The sequence below is a fragment of the Anoplophora glabripennis genome, unplaced genomic scaffold (genome assembly GCF_000390285.2).
Source record: "Anoplophora glabripennis isolate ALB-LARVAE unplaced genomic scaffold, Agla_2.0 scaffold139, whole genome shotgun sequence".
NCBI classification, from domain to species: domain Eukaryota; kingdom Metazoa; phylum Arthropoda; class Insecta; order Coleoptera; family Cerambycidae; genus Anoplophora; species Anoplophora glabripennis.
The window spans coordinates 764,226-777,049 of NW_019417300.1; positions in this window are offsets into that span (position 1 = coordinate 764,226).

The window sequence follows — 12,824 nt, forward strand, 5'->3', positions numbered from 1 at the left end:
ATATGCTATTGGACTTTCCAAAGATATTGAGCTAATGTACAATTTTCTTAAAATTGTATCACATTAACGTATACTCGTATAAATGCAAGGTGGTTCGGTATGTTGCTTTGAGTAAGTAATTTTGAACCAATTTCTTGAAAATAAAATGTCTTCATAATATGTCGCGTATTCCATTGATCATAATATACATTATTTGATTGTCAGTTTGATATAGAACGTAATGAATGTAATATTATTTTAACCAACACCGTAATTTTTAAGAAATATTCGTGTATAGGTTTGAAAATTCAGCACAACAAGATATTCAGCAGTATAAATTTGTCCATACTTCGCAGTAAATTCGGTTGGTATCGATTGGAACCCCAATAAACGTAATAATCAAAAAATACCATCGGCATTTAAAAAATATGGATATAGATCAGAATTAAACAAACTAGTTTATTGTGTGAGTTTGAATGTAATATATAAAGTTGCAGTCCCCCCTTCCATTTACGAATATTTTTATTTAGTTTTAAAAAATTTACAGTTAAATTAAGAACTATCTCATAAGTGATTTTAGAAATTCATAAATATATTTGACATGTCAAAATATATTACCTTTACCTTGATATCTGTTTTATTTTTTAACTATTAGTCTAGTCGAATTAAAGATTGAACGTAAAAAAAATATTAGTAGATAGAATATTTTGTTGCTCTTTATAACGGTGAAGAGTATGTGGAAAGATAATTTAAAAAGTTGGCAAATTGCAAATAATGAGCAAAATTACGTGTTTTTTCACTTTTTTTACTGCCTATGAAAATCTATACGACCTATCGAAAAATTTTTAAGTTTTTGTTGGAGGCAATTAAATTACCTACAATTTAAGGTACCTAAAGTCACATTTCACCAATTTGTTAACTGAAAATCTATACGACCTATCGAAAAATTTTTAAGTTTTTGTTGGAGGCAATTAAATTACCTACAATTTAAGGTACCTAAAGTCACATTTCACCAATTTGTTAACTGTAAAATAAAAGTCGAACGCGGAAAAATTAGTTTTCGAAAATTGCTCATTATTATTACAACAAGTGATGGATGTTGATGAAATTTACAGAAAAGACGGTCAATGCAATGAGCAACATGAGTGCCAAAGGCTGATTTGATTACCGTGAAATTGTTGTCCAGGTATTTGTTAATTAATTTCGTTCATTTTTTGCAACTAATTGATACTGCTAAACGTTAATTTTAGAAGTTAATATAGTCGATATAGGTTCTAATTGATTCAAGCAAACGTATCAAAGTTGCTCTTTACAACTAACAAAATAGGATGTGCAAAACAGCGTTATAAATAAGTTGTCTCTGGGTCAGGCAAAAGCCGCTCAGGAATTCACTCTTTTTGCATTAAATTTATTTTTTACACAGTCAGGGAATGTAACCAGCGCTTCCTGGAAGTGACTGCAACACAATTACCATATTCGTAATTACCACCTTGGAAATCATGAGTGTGTAAATCAAGATAATTCGTATAGAGTTCCTCAAAATATTACAAAAAATCGAAAATATTTTTTTTAACTTTAACGCCTTGTAGAATGAAAAGGAACAGTATTCGAATAAGACAATTCAGTTCAACTGTCATAATTTGGGGTTAGCAATCTTTTATTAAGGTTTGTACCATTATTAATGAGTCATCCTGTATACTACAAAGATACTACTAAGTAAATACTACGTTGATAAAGTTGCTGCTTGACAGCGAAGCAGATGGTTGAAGAGTTAATATGTATCACATTTTACTCACACAACAAAATATTAAAGAAGTATTAAATAACAAATTGGTACAATGACACAAATATAAAATAAATTCTAATCTGACAACGATACAGATAGAAATAGTATCCTTGACGAATTTATTCTATACAGCCGCATTTCGTATATCTATAATCTGTATCACGAACGTTAGCTATTAATACAGAGATACGATGGTGGTGATTGAAAGATTAACGAGCAAAACGAAATAAAACGGATTAACCCTCCACAGTTTGCGAAACTGATTAGTCATTTCACTTTATACTAAACTCGATTTTTAGGGGTGGTTAAATAGTAGTACTCCAAGAGTGAATCGCATTCACTTTACACTACAAAAGTGTAATTCTAGGGACCATAAAGGGGGCATTCCGTTTCGCACGGGCGAACAACATAATTTAAATATTAAATTTGAAGTACCTTTACACACGTCGGTGTAAAATAACTAAGAGATTTCCCCCTTTATAGGCAACCCGACATTATCCCCGTCCACTACGCCTCAAGGCATTAAAATTATTAATAACTGGACTAACATCGGTTTTACTATTGCTTTATTCATATATTCTAAAAAAAAAACAATGTTAGTCCAGCATGGGTATGCAAGTAGTTTTTTGTTTATTAGCTCAATTTTTTTTCTTTTAGTTTGTTACTAGTTTTTCCTCATTGTAAACTAAGGTGTTTTTATATTTGTTACTATTTTTTCTTCACTGTCAAACAAATAATTTATAATTATCATGGAATAAACTAAAAATACAACAAAAAAAACAAATAACTTTTGTATAGTTAGTAGCAGTGCTGTTTCTTTTAATAAATATTAAGCAACAAATTTAAACTTATTAGTTCATCAACGTCACATAATCTATATGTAACTATTATTTATTATTTATTTATTTAATATCACTAGACCCCTAGATCAAAGTCAGCTAAACAGGTAATTTTGATTATTAATTAATGATTTTCTGTAGGAGAGATAACACGAACCAAATGTCGAAGTTTTATATACAGGTATGTTTCATCTCTGCTAACAGATTTAAATTACTAATGAAAAGTAAATAAAAAAAATGACATACAAATTTTAGAGAGTAGGTGGAAGTCTTGTTTTCCGCTATTAATTACTATTGACGTGGATTGGGTAGGTAATGTACCTCTGTCTAATTAAAAAACGATTGATAATATTTTTCTGTTAATGTAAATTGTAATCAATTCCAATCTCTTTAACCGAATTCAGTCGTGTCTATAAATAATATTGATTCGAATACAAGAAGTACAACACTAGGTGTACCACAGAGCTCTATATCGGGTCCTGTCCTTTTCTTGTTGTGCTTTAATGACTTGGCAAATTTATCTACTGCAGCATATTTTACTTTATGCGCAGATGACACCTCAACCATTTTATCTGACAAATTAGACAAAAATTTAACTAATAAATGTAAGAATATGCTGTCAGAGAAGGATAAGTGGTTTTCTCAAAACTTTTTGTATTTGAAGCCCGATAATACACAAATATTTATTTATTTATTTATTTTTTATTTATTTAGAAGTTACAATATCCAACGGGACAAACTCCCAATTATAGGATAAGGTAAAACAGAAAACCTTAACTAAATTTTAAAAGAAAAAGACAAACTAACATTAAATATAAAAATATAAATACTACATAACATAGAGCAATCAAAATATAAAATCCAGACAAAAAACTTAAGGATAAACAATAACAGACAGATAAAACAAATAAGCTATCAAACATATACAAGATATGGATTACATTTACTAGACAAACAATTTTTTTATGTCATTCATACAATGAAAAAATATATCAAGTCGATCTTCAATATTACGTTTTCAAAGCAGATAAAAAGATTGTGAACCGCTTAACATTAAAATCTATAATTGTCTTATTCCGAGAGATTCTGATAGTGTGAGATTTCTTGGTCTACGTATTGATGAATGTTTGCATTGGCGTTCACATTTCCATAGTTTAATTCAAAATCTTAACAGACTGTCATACCAACATAAAAAAAATTACTAATAACGTTTTTTGTAGCTCAAAAAATAATTTTAAGATGTGTGTTTGGCCTGTCTTCCAAAATAACTGAACTTAAAAATACGATAAGAGAAAAACTGTCCAAAAAAATAGAAAATTGTAAATATAATAGTAACAGCAACCCTAACAATGCTTATATGGCTTGAAAGGAAATTTCAATCTGCATACTATAGAGTAAAAAAATACAGGGTGTTCCATTTAAGTTAACAAAGTTATAGCTGTTTGAAGTTATCAAAATGTAACAGCAAAAATGAAACACCTAGTATTAAACGTTTTAATTTGTTGGTATACCATAATTTAGTGCTATCTATGCCCTTTACAGGCATCAAAAATCCACTTGGTATCACGCTCCTGAAAAGAGTTACTAGCATCTCCGCGGACCCTTGCATCTGTCAAATGTTTTCTTTAAAACTTAATATCTCAAAATCTGTAAGAAATATTAATAAATTGACCCCAAAATTTCACGTAGAATTCGAAAATGCAACATGTAGGGTGTCTCATTTAAAATAACAAAGTTGACGTTAACTTCCGGTATAACTAGAAGTGGTACAGGATCAAAATTATTATATTTGAAAAGAGCACACCCAAAAACCCTAGTGTGCGAATTTTCAAAATTGAAGTCGAAGTAGATTCTGAAATAATTTAATAGGCCACTCTCTGTGAGCCACCAGGTATACATTAGACAAGTACCTCAATTTTTGTTCATGTTTACATTAGTTTGTAAGAATTGATTGTGACAATTGCTATATTGTATTATCAATTGGATAATAAATATTTTTATTATTATAATTCTAGTCGCTACTTCATAATCGTAGATTAAAGAATAAACCTCGAACAATCTTTTCAGTTCACTTCACTTTAAATTCAACCTATGATGGAACGGCAAATTATGTTTCCGTGAAAACTCGTGGAAAGTTACAAGCAAGTTGTTTTATTGTAATCAGTCTTAACATATTCCATAGAAACTCTCTGAAACTTGTAAATAGATTTTTTAACGCTGTAAAATATAGAATTACACGAGTGAAGTTATTATCACAAAGACGTTTATCTGTCAGTGAATATATTTTGTTTAACACGCTTTTGTTATTGAGAACTAAAACTTCCTGATTCTAATTGTTCCAAATTTCCTTCTAGAAACTTTTTTGTAATGTTTTGTGTTCCAATAATGGTGTCACACAATTAACTATAAAAAAATGACAAAGTGTGAACCACGATAAACAAAATAAAATTTCGCTGTGCAAAATAGCGCTTGATACCAAATATGGCCGCATACACCTCCAACTCATTTACGTGGTATGTACTTCTTCTCGGTCTTAGTAAGGGTAGCACTTGCAAAGGATCCTTGATAGCTTCGAATGTCTTCTGATACCCGCCGATCCATGTGAATTTGCGATTCTTTTGGAGTACTACTGAGTGGTTTGGTTAGTGTAACGGTGTCTGCGATGTACCTACTCATCCAAATGCAAATTCCTAAGAAACTGTCGCTTGGAATTGGATCTCGGGGTCAGTTGTATGGCTTGGAGAAGCTTATTGAGTGGCTTGGTGATGGTACCCTGGATTTGGTGATAAAAATACTCCAATTTGTCACTGGAACGACACTAATCTAAAGATATGCAAAGATTTTGTTGTCACATCCTCGAACGCAAGTCTGAGATGGTCTCGGTAACACAATCTAAAAATTTATTCAAAAATATACAGGATTTTTTTTCAAGACAAAGTTATAACTTAAAGTGGTTCCTACTTGTACCACATCAGACCAACACGTCTTAATCGATCAAGTCTCTAAAGCTACTGAATTCAAAATACAAGTTATGGGCACTTTAAAGAAATCCTTGTACAGACATTTTTTTGAGTGTAGAAATTACAGGCTATTAGTATCATTTCTATCCTCTCCAAAATATAGAGAAATATTCATTCGCTCTGCTCATATTCAAGATGTACATTCTGCTATCCCAGAAATCTCTAGAAACTTGTATAGAATTGAAAAAGCACTACGACGATCATGCAATATCATGCAATAAAAAGAACATTTTTAATTGTTACCTAATGGAGAATGAGTGAGGCTGTTTATTATAAACAGATTTCATATTCATGCTCTTAATTTACTTAAACAGTAAACAGTTCGCTGTTGACCAGTTACAAGATTATAATAAACCTAATGTAAATAATATTTTCATGAAAGAAGCTGAGATGCTGGGAAGAAAATAACTCTCATCATGTACTGTGACCAGCTGCGGTCACAAACTGTATTTCGCATAGATTGGTTAGGTACCACTACCACTTACACATCACACTACAATGCATAACTGTCAATAGAAACTCCTTTGATCATATATAGACCCCTTGAGTACACCCTCAATTAAAGCCATCAACAGGATTATTGAATCTGAACCCTACTTCACTGAAAACGTTAGCAACTACAACCATAGGAAAGATGAGAAGTGCAATTTTATTTTCCAATAGGTCTTCTGTTAGGTTTATTAGTTGTTTAAATTGCTTTGAATTATTTTTTGAAATTGAAGTAATCGTAACTAAATGTGTATCCAGAAAATAAAACTTATTTATTCAAAAACCTACTCTACTTTTGTACATAATCAAATAGCTACACTAGTACTGTTATTATTACATATTAAGTGAACCAAAGATTATTTATATTTAAAAGTGTATAAGTAGTATTTTAATTGAGAAATAAATAAAAACAGTACTTAGTGCGTGCAAAGAAAACAAATAAATCATTAAATTGTTTTTAACAGATCCGAAATAATACAGAAGGTGCCAAATATATTAATTGCTTGGCAATTTTTATTTTTTTTTAAAAATAGTTCATTAACCCTCAATGTTACAATTAGAGTAATTACATTTTTCAATTGTATAGTTCATATACTTATTATTACTTTATTAAATTATTATTAATTATTATTAATTATTAATTTATAATATAATATGCATTTTGTTTGTTAAGATGTAAAAACTATATTAATGGCAAATTAATTCAATCCCCTTCTGCCGATTAAAATAGCTGACAATTTACTTTAGAATGATAATAATTAGCAACGGTAAAACTGAAGTTTTTACCTTAAAAGTTAGTTCACACAGCAAATAGAATACAGCCGAATTAATGTGAAAAAGAGAAAATGCTGTCTAGATTACATATTAGACCTTTTCTATATTCTGGCGAAGGCGCTAGGAATAATAAATACATCCCTTTTTTAATAATTATATAACTTTTTCATTAATTACACATAAAATATAATCAAATAAATATTTTTATGTCTCTACTATTATTATGTTAATATGTAATAGGAGATTTTAGTTAATATATAAAAATAAACCGAATTAATACCAAAAAAATTTATATAGGTTAGGTTACTTCTTATTTTACACAATTCTGATGCAAGTATAGGATTAGACACTACTTTGAACTCTATGGAGCGGTGGGTCACATTCACTTTTAAACACATTACAAGTCTTCTTCTTCTTCCTTTTCTTCTTCCGTCAACACATAATATGTCCCGCTATTGTCTATTATCTGTAAAGCAGCTTCAGTACGAAGTTATACTTCTTTAACATCATTGACTTCACTTTTAAACACTAAGCTTTTCATATATAGAAATACATCTAAAAAATTTAAGAACAAGAATGTAGTATTCAATCGTTATTATGCAATTCACTCTAAAATGTGAATAAAATTTTTAAGAGTATTTCATATAATGCCTACACAAAAGTAAAGATACAGAGTGTCCACAAATTTCACCGACAAAATTTGACTACATATTCACGACGATAAATAAATATAATCTACGAAAAAAAGTTAAATAAAAACTTTTTGGTTTTTGACTTCAAAGTAGTCGAAAATAAAACTGATGTAATTAATAACTTCATAACCCTTGTACCGATCGCATTAAAATTTAGCACATTTATTGGGACCATTATGATGTATTATGTCTTACAGTTTTAGTCAAATCGATGTACTGGGTTTTCTCTGGTTACCTCTCCCTTTTAGCGATCAAAACTTTTATAGTGGTCGTAGGTATTTTTTTTAAACGGGCAGCAACATTGAAAAGGTCCTTTTATTTAAAAAAATATATCGTTCCTTGAGAAAATGGCGTAGAGAAAACCATTCTTGAGAAAAATAGCATTATTTGCAGTCTGTGCGTTTCGGTTTGCGTAGCAGTAATGACATCATTACTCGAAAACAAATGACGGTTAAAAATCGCCTTTTATGCTAAAATATGTATTTTTTGAATTAAAAATCGATTTTTTTTCGTTTTTACTGAATTTATTCCATACTATATTCCGTACTGTAGAATAATATATCAGAGGAGCTGCTGCTACTCTATTATTATACTGTGAAGGTATTAGGATTATCATCAGAAATCAGTCGAACATACTAATAAGAATTGATTGTTTAATCCGTATCAGCAAGAAATTACGTCTACGTGAAAGTACAATCCCCTTATCAAAGTCATATTACCATCATACATCCTACTTTATAGGTGTAACGAAATTAGATTGTTAAATTTGGCATATGAAATAGAAAATACCTTTCTCAAATTATTCCGGACAGGATAAATTGACTTAAAAATTTTATCGTTTTTCTGCCCGTGGGATAAAAGGCTGTAAGTTTTTACGTTTCGTGGATTTTAGCTGAGTTGGTAAAAAGGTTAATGCAGAAATACCTGTTAACTTATTTAATGTCACTTTATGTTAAACATTGGAGTAAAAGAATTTAACATAAATTTATTAAAATTTTACAATACATTTGTCGCGAATTGTGGGAATCTTTCAAATAGTTATTGTAGGAAATATTTTTGTCAAAACGCATATAAATAATATTTAAATTAAAGAATTGCACTTAAAATATTCAGTTACTTTCTGAATGAAAATGAACCATGTTGTTGTTAAAATAGATGAACATGGACTTACATAAATCCCCGGAATATGAAAATAAAGAATTTGTAGACGTTCTTGTCAAAAGGGGATTCGACTAACATTTATTTCAAAAAATAATATTGCAATAACACATCATTCATAGAATTCGCCATAATTGTGTAACATTAGTTTAAAAATTGAAAATAAGTATACCAGTTAAACAAAAACAATTCTAATAAGTTGAGATAAATCTACAGCATTTAGAATTACAGATAAAAAAAAATTACACCTTTGAGCTCACAGCTATAACACTGTATACCTACACTTCCTCAAGCGCGAAATTCGAGTATATTACAGTCCAAAAAAGTAAACGAACCATATCATCGGTTTACTATAATTTCATTGTCAAGTAATTTAGTGAGAAAAAATATATTTCATAGTATCCCTCCCAAAGGCGACAAAAAACGTTTTCCTTACTAACGAATAAATATCACAAATGAGGCGACTTCCTTTGTCAATAAAGCGCGAAAACAAATAAAAAGTTGCTTTGTTGACACCACAAAAAGATAATACCATATCGGAACGTGTTACACACAGCATGTTTCATTTTAAGCAACAGTATCATTATATTATAACGTAATTTAAAAAATGTCCATACAACCAAAAGTATTGACGAAATCTGCCTTGAATCCTTTAATTTTTGGATGGTCTTTGTTTCAAAAAGTCTATTGTTAATATACAGATATTTAAAAAACCTTGGGGATAATCCATTATATTAAGCCATTGTAGATTAAATTTTGTAGCCAAAAACGTTTTTTATATACAGTAATAAAAAAAATTTGGCCAGTTACTGACATCTGGTATTTTAAACGTAATGCAGTGTTAATGTAATTATAAATACAGGCAGTTATTGCTGCTTCATATTTATATTACAGTATAAATGAACATTGAAAATACTGTGATTAGTTTCTCATTTTTTTTTTAACCATTGAGAGGTTATCGTTATTTTAGTAATTAACACACTATTTAATTTCTATTAAATTAAATATTGTTGCCTCGTTTTTGATAAGTGTTTATTTAAGAGTGTCAGAAAAATACATCGTATTTGTTTCTGAAGAGAATACATTTAAACAACGTAGATATTCTTTTGGCAAACATATTTTCAATTTGTTATTTACACGTAACTATAAAAATAACAAACCATATTTTCTTCAAATCCTTACGTATCCCGCCAAATCCAATGGGAAATCTCTACCTTAACTTCTATTTCATTGGATTTGTAATGTGTAATGTAGGTGATTGTATTCAAAAAGAAGCCGAAAAATGTTTTCCAAATCATTCGTTACGTATACGTACTATGTCAGTGTGTCACAGCTTTTATTTGCTGATTGACTTGGTTACTTGAGGGATGTTATATATGTTCTTCCCACCACAATAATAATAATAATAATAGATTGGTTAGGTACCACTACCACTTACACATCACACTACAATGCATAACTGTCAATAGAAACTCCTTTGATCATATATAGACCCCTTGAGTACACCCTCAATTAAAGCCATCAACAGGATTATTGAATCTGAACCCTACTTCACTGAAAACGTTAGCAACTACAACCATAGGAAAGATGAGAAGTGCAATTTTATTTTCCAATAGGTCTTCTGTTAGGTTTATTAGTTGTTTAAATTGCTTTGAATTATTTTTTGAAATTGAAGTAATCGTAACTAAATGTGTATCCAGAAAATAAAACTTATTTATTCAAAAACCTACTCTACTTTTGTACATAATCAAATAGCTACACTAGTACTGTTATTATTACATATTAAGTGAACCAAAGATTATTTATATTTAAAAGTGTATAAGTAGTATTTTAATTGAGAAATAAATAAAAACAGTACTTAGTGCGTGCAAAGAAAACAAATAAATCATTAAATTGTTTTTAACAGATCCGAAATAATACAGAAGGTGCCAAATATATTAATTGCTTGGCAATTTTTATTTTTTTTTAAAAATAGTTCATTAACCCTCAATGTTACAATTAGAGTAATTACATTTTTCAATTGTATAGTTCATATACTTATTATTACTTTATTAAATTATTATTAATTATTATTAATTATTAATTTATAATATAATATGCATTTTGTTTGTTAAGATGTAAAAACTATATTAATGGCAAATTAATTCAATCCCCTTCTGCCGATTAAAATAGCTGACAATTTACTTTAGAATGATAATAATTAGCAACGGTAAAACTGAAGTTTTTACCTTAAAAGTTAGTTCACACAGCAAATAGAATACAGCCGAATTAATGTGAAAAAGAGAAAATGCTGTCTAGATTACATATTAGACCTTTTCTATATTCTGGCGAAGGCGCTAGGAATAATAAATACATCCCTTTTTTAATAATTATATAACTTTTTCATTAATTACACATAAAATATAATCAAATAAATATTTTTATGTCTCTACTATTATTATGTTAATATGTAATAGGAGATTTTAGTTAATATATAAAAATAAACCGAATTAATACCAAAAAAATTTATATAGGTTAGGTTACTTCTTATTTTACACAATTCTGATGCAAGTATAGGATTAGACACTACTTTGAACTCTATGGAGCGGTGGGTCACATTCACTTTTAAACACATTACAAGTCTTCTTCTTCTTCCTTTTCTTCTTCCGTCAACACATAATATGTCCCGCTATTGTCTATTATCTGTAAAGCAGCTTCAGTACGAAGTTATACTTCTTTAACATCATTGACTTCACTTTTAAACACTAAGCTTTTCATATATAGAAATACATCTAAAAAATTTAAGAACAAGAATGTAGTATTCAATCGTTATTATGCAATTCACTCTAAAATGTGAATAAAATTTTTAAGAGTATTTCATATAATGCCTACACAAAAGTAAAGATACAGAGTGTCCACAAATTTCACCGACAAANTAATAATAATAATAATAATAATAATAAGGTTTTTATTGCAGCAAATGGTTATAACGAGGTTAAACAATATTTATTGTAAAAATTGCAACAATGTGCCAAACGACGTTGCTCCATATTCAACCAACCGAGTTGTTTCATACGACCAGAAACATGGTCAAACTTATATAAGCCACAAACAAATCTTACACATGAATTCTGATGACGACGCTGCTCAATTTTGAGGATAGCAGGTCCATCTGCATAACTGAGGTGAGACAAGACTAAAGATTCGCTTAAAATTTTTTTACACTTCTTATTTATTAGGTGTCGGCTGCTATAAAGTAGCTTTAAGCTGGTATAAGCCTTTTTAACAATTAAGCTTACATGTGATCTATAACGTAAATCAGAATCTATGATTAATCCTAAATTCTTGGCACTAGTTGTTACTTCTAAAGTATCGTTACCTACACATATAGCGATATCTTTAAAGTGTCTACTACAAGCAGATCTCCTACCGAAAAGCATTACTTTCGATTTTGTTGAGTTGATACTTAAACAAAATTGTTCAGATATCTTCAACAATGCCTCCAAGTCCTGATTTATTCTCTCACACGCAATTTGTGTATCATTACCGCTGAATGAATAGTATAACTGTGTATCGTCTGCATAAAAATGTGACTTACAAGACTTAAGTATTTTGCAAAATTCGGAAGTATATAAAATAAAAAGTAAAGGTCCAAGAATGGATCCTTGCGGAACTCCGCAGCTAATAAACTTGAAGTTTGAAGAAGTATTATTTAAGATAACAGACTGTGAGCGGCAATTTAAGTAATTATTTAACAAACAAGTTGCATTATTTGAAAAGCCTATGAAGTGCAACAATGCCAGTAACAGTTGATGGTTGATACGATCGAATGCCTTGGAATAATCCAAAAGTATGAGCACTGTTAATTTGTTATTGTCTATTTGTGTAAGTATGTCGTCAGTAACATGTGAGAGTGCAGTAGCACAACTGTGACCTGGGCGAAACCCAGATTGATGTATAGGTAGAATATTATTAGCATTAACGTACTGACGTATTTGATTTGCTAAGATTTTTTCAAATACTTTAGACAACACACAAAGTAAACTAATGGGTCTCAAATCCGATAACTGCTCTGGATTATTAACTTTGGGGAGAGGAATGACAAAAG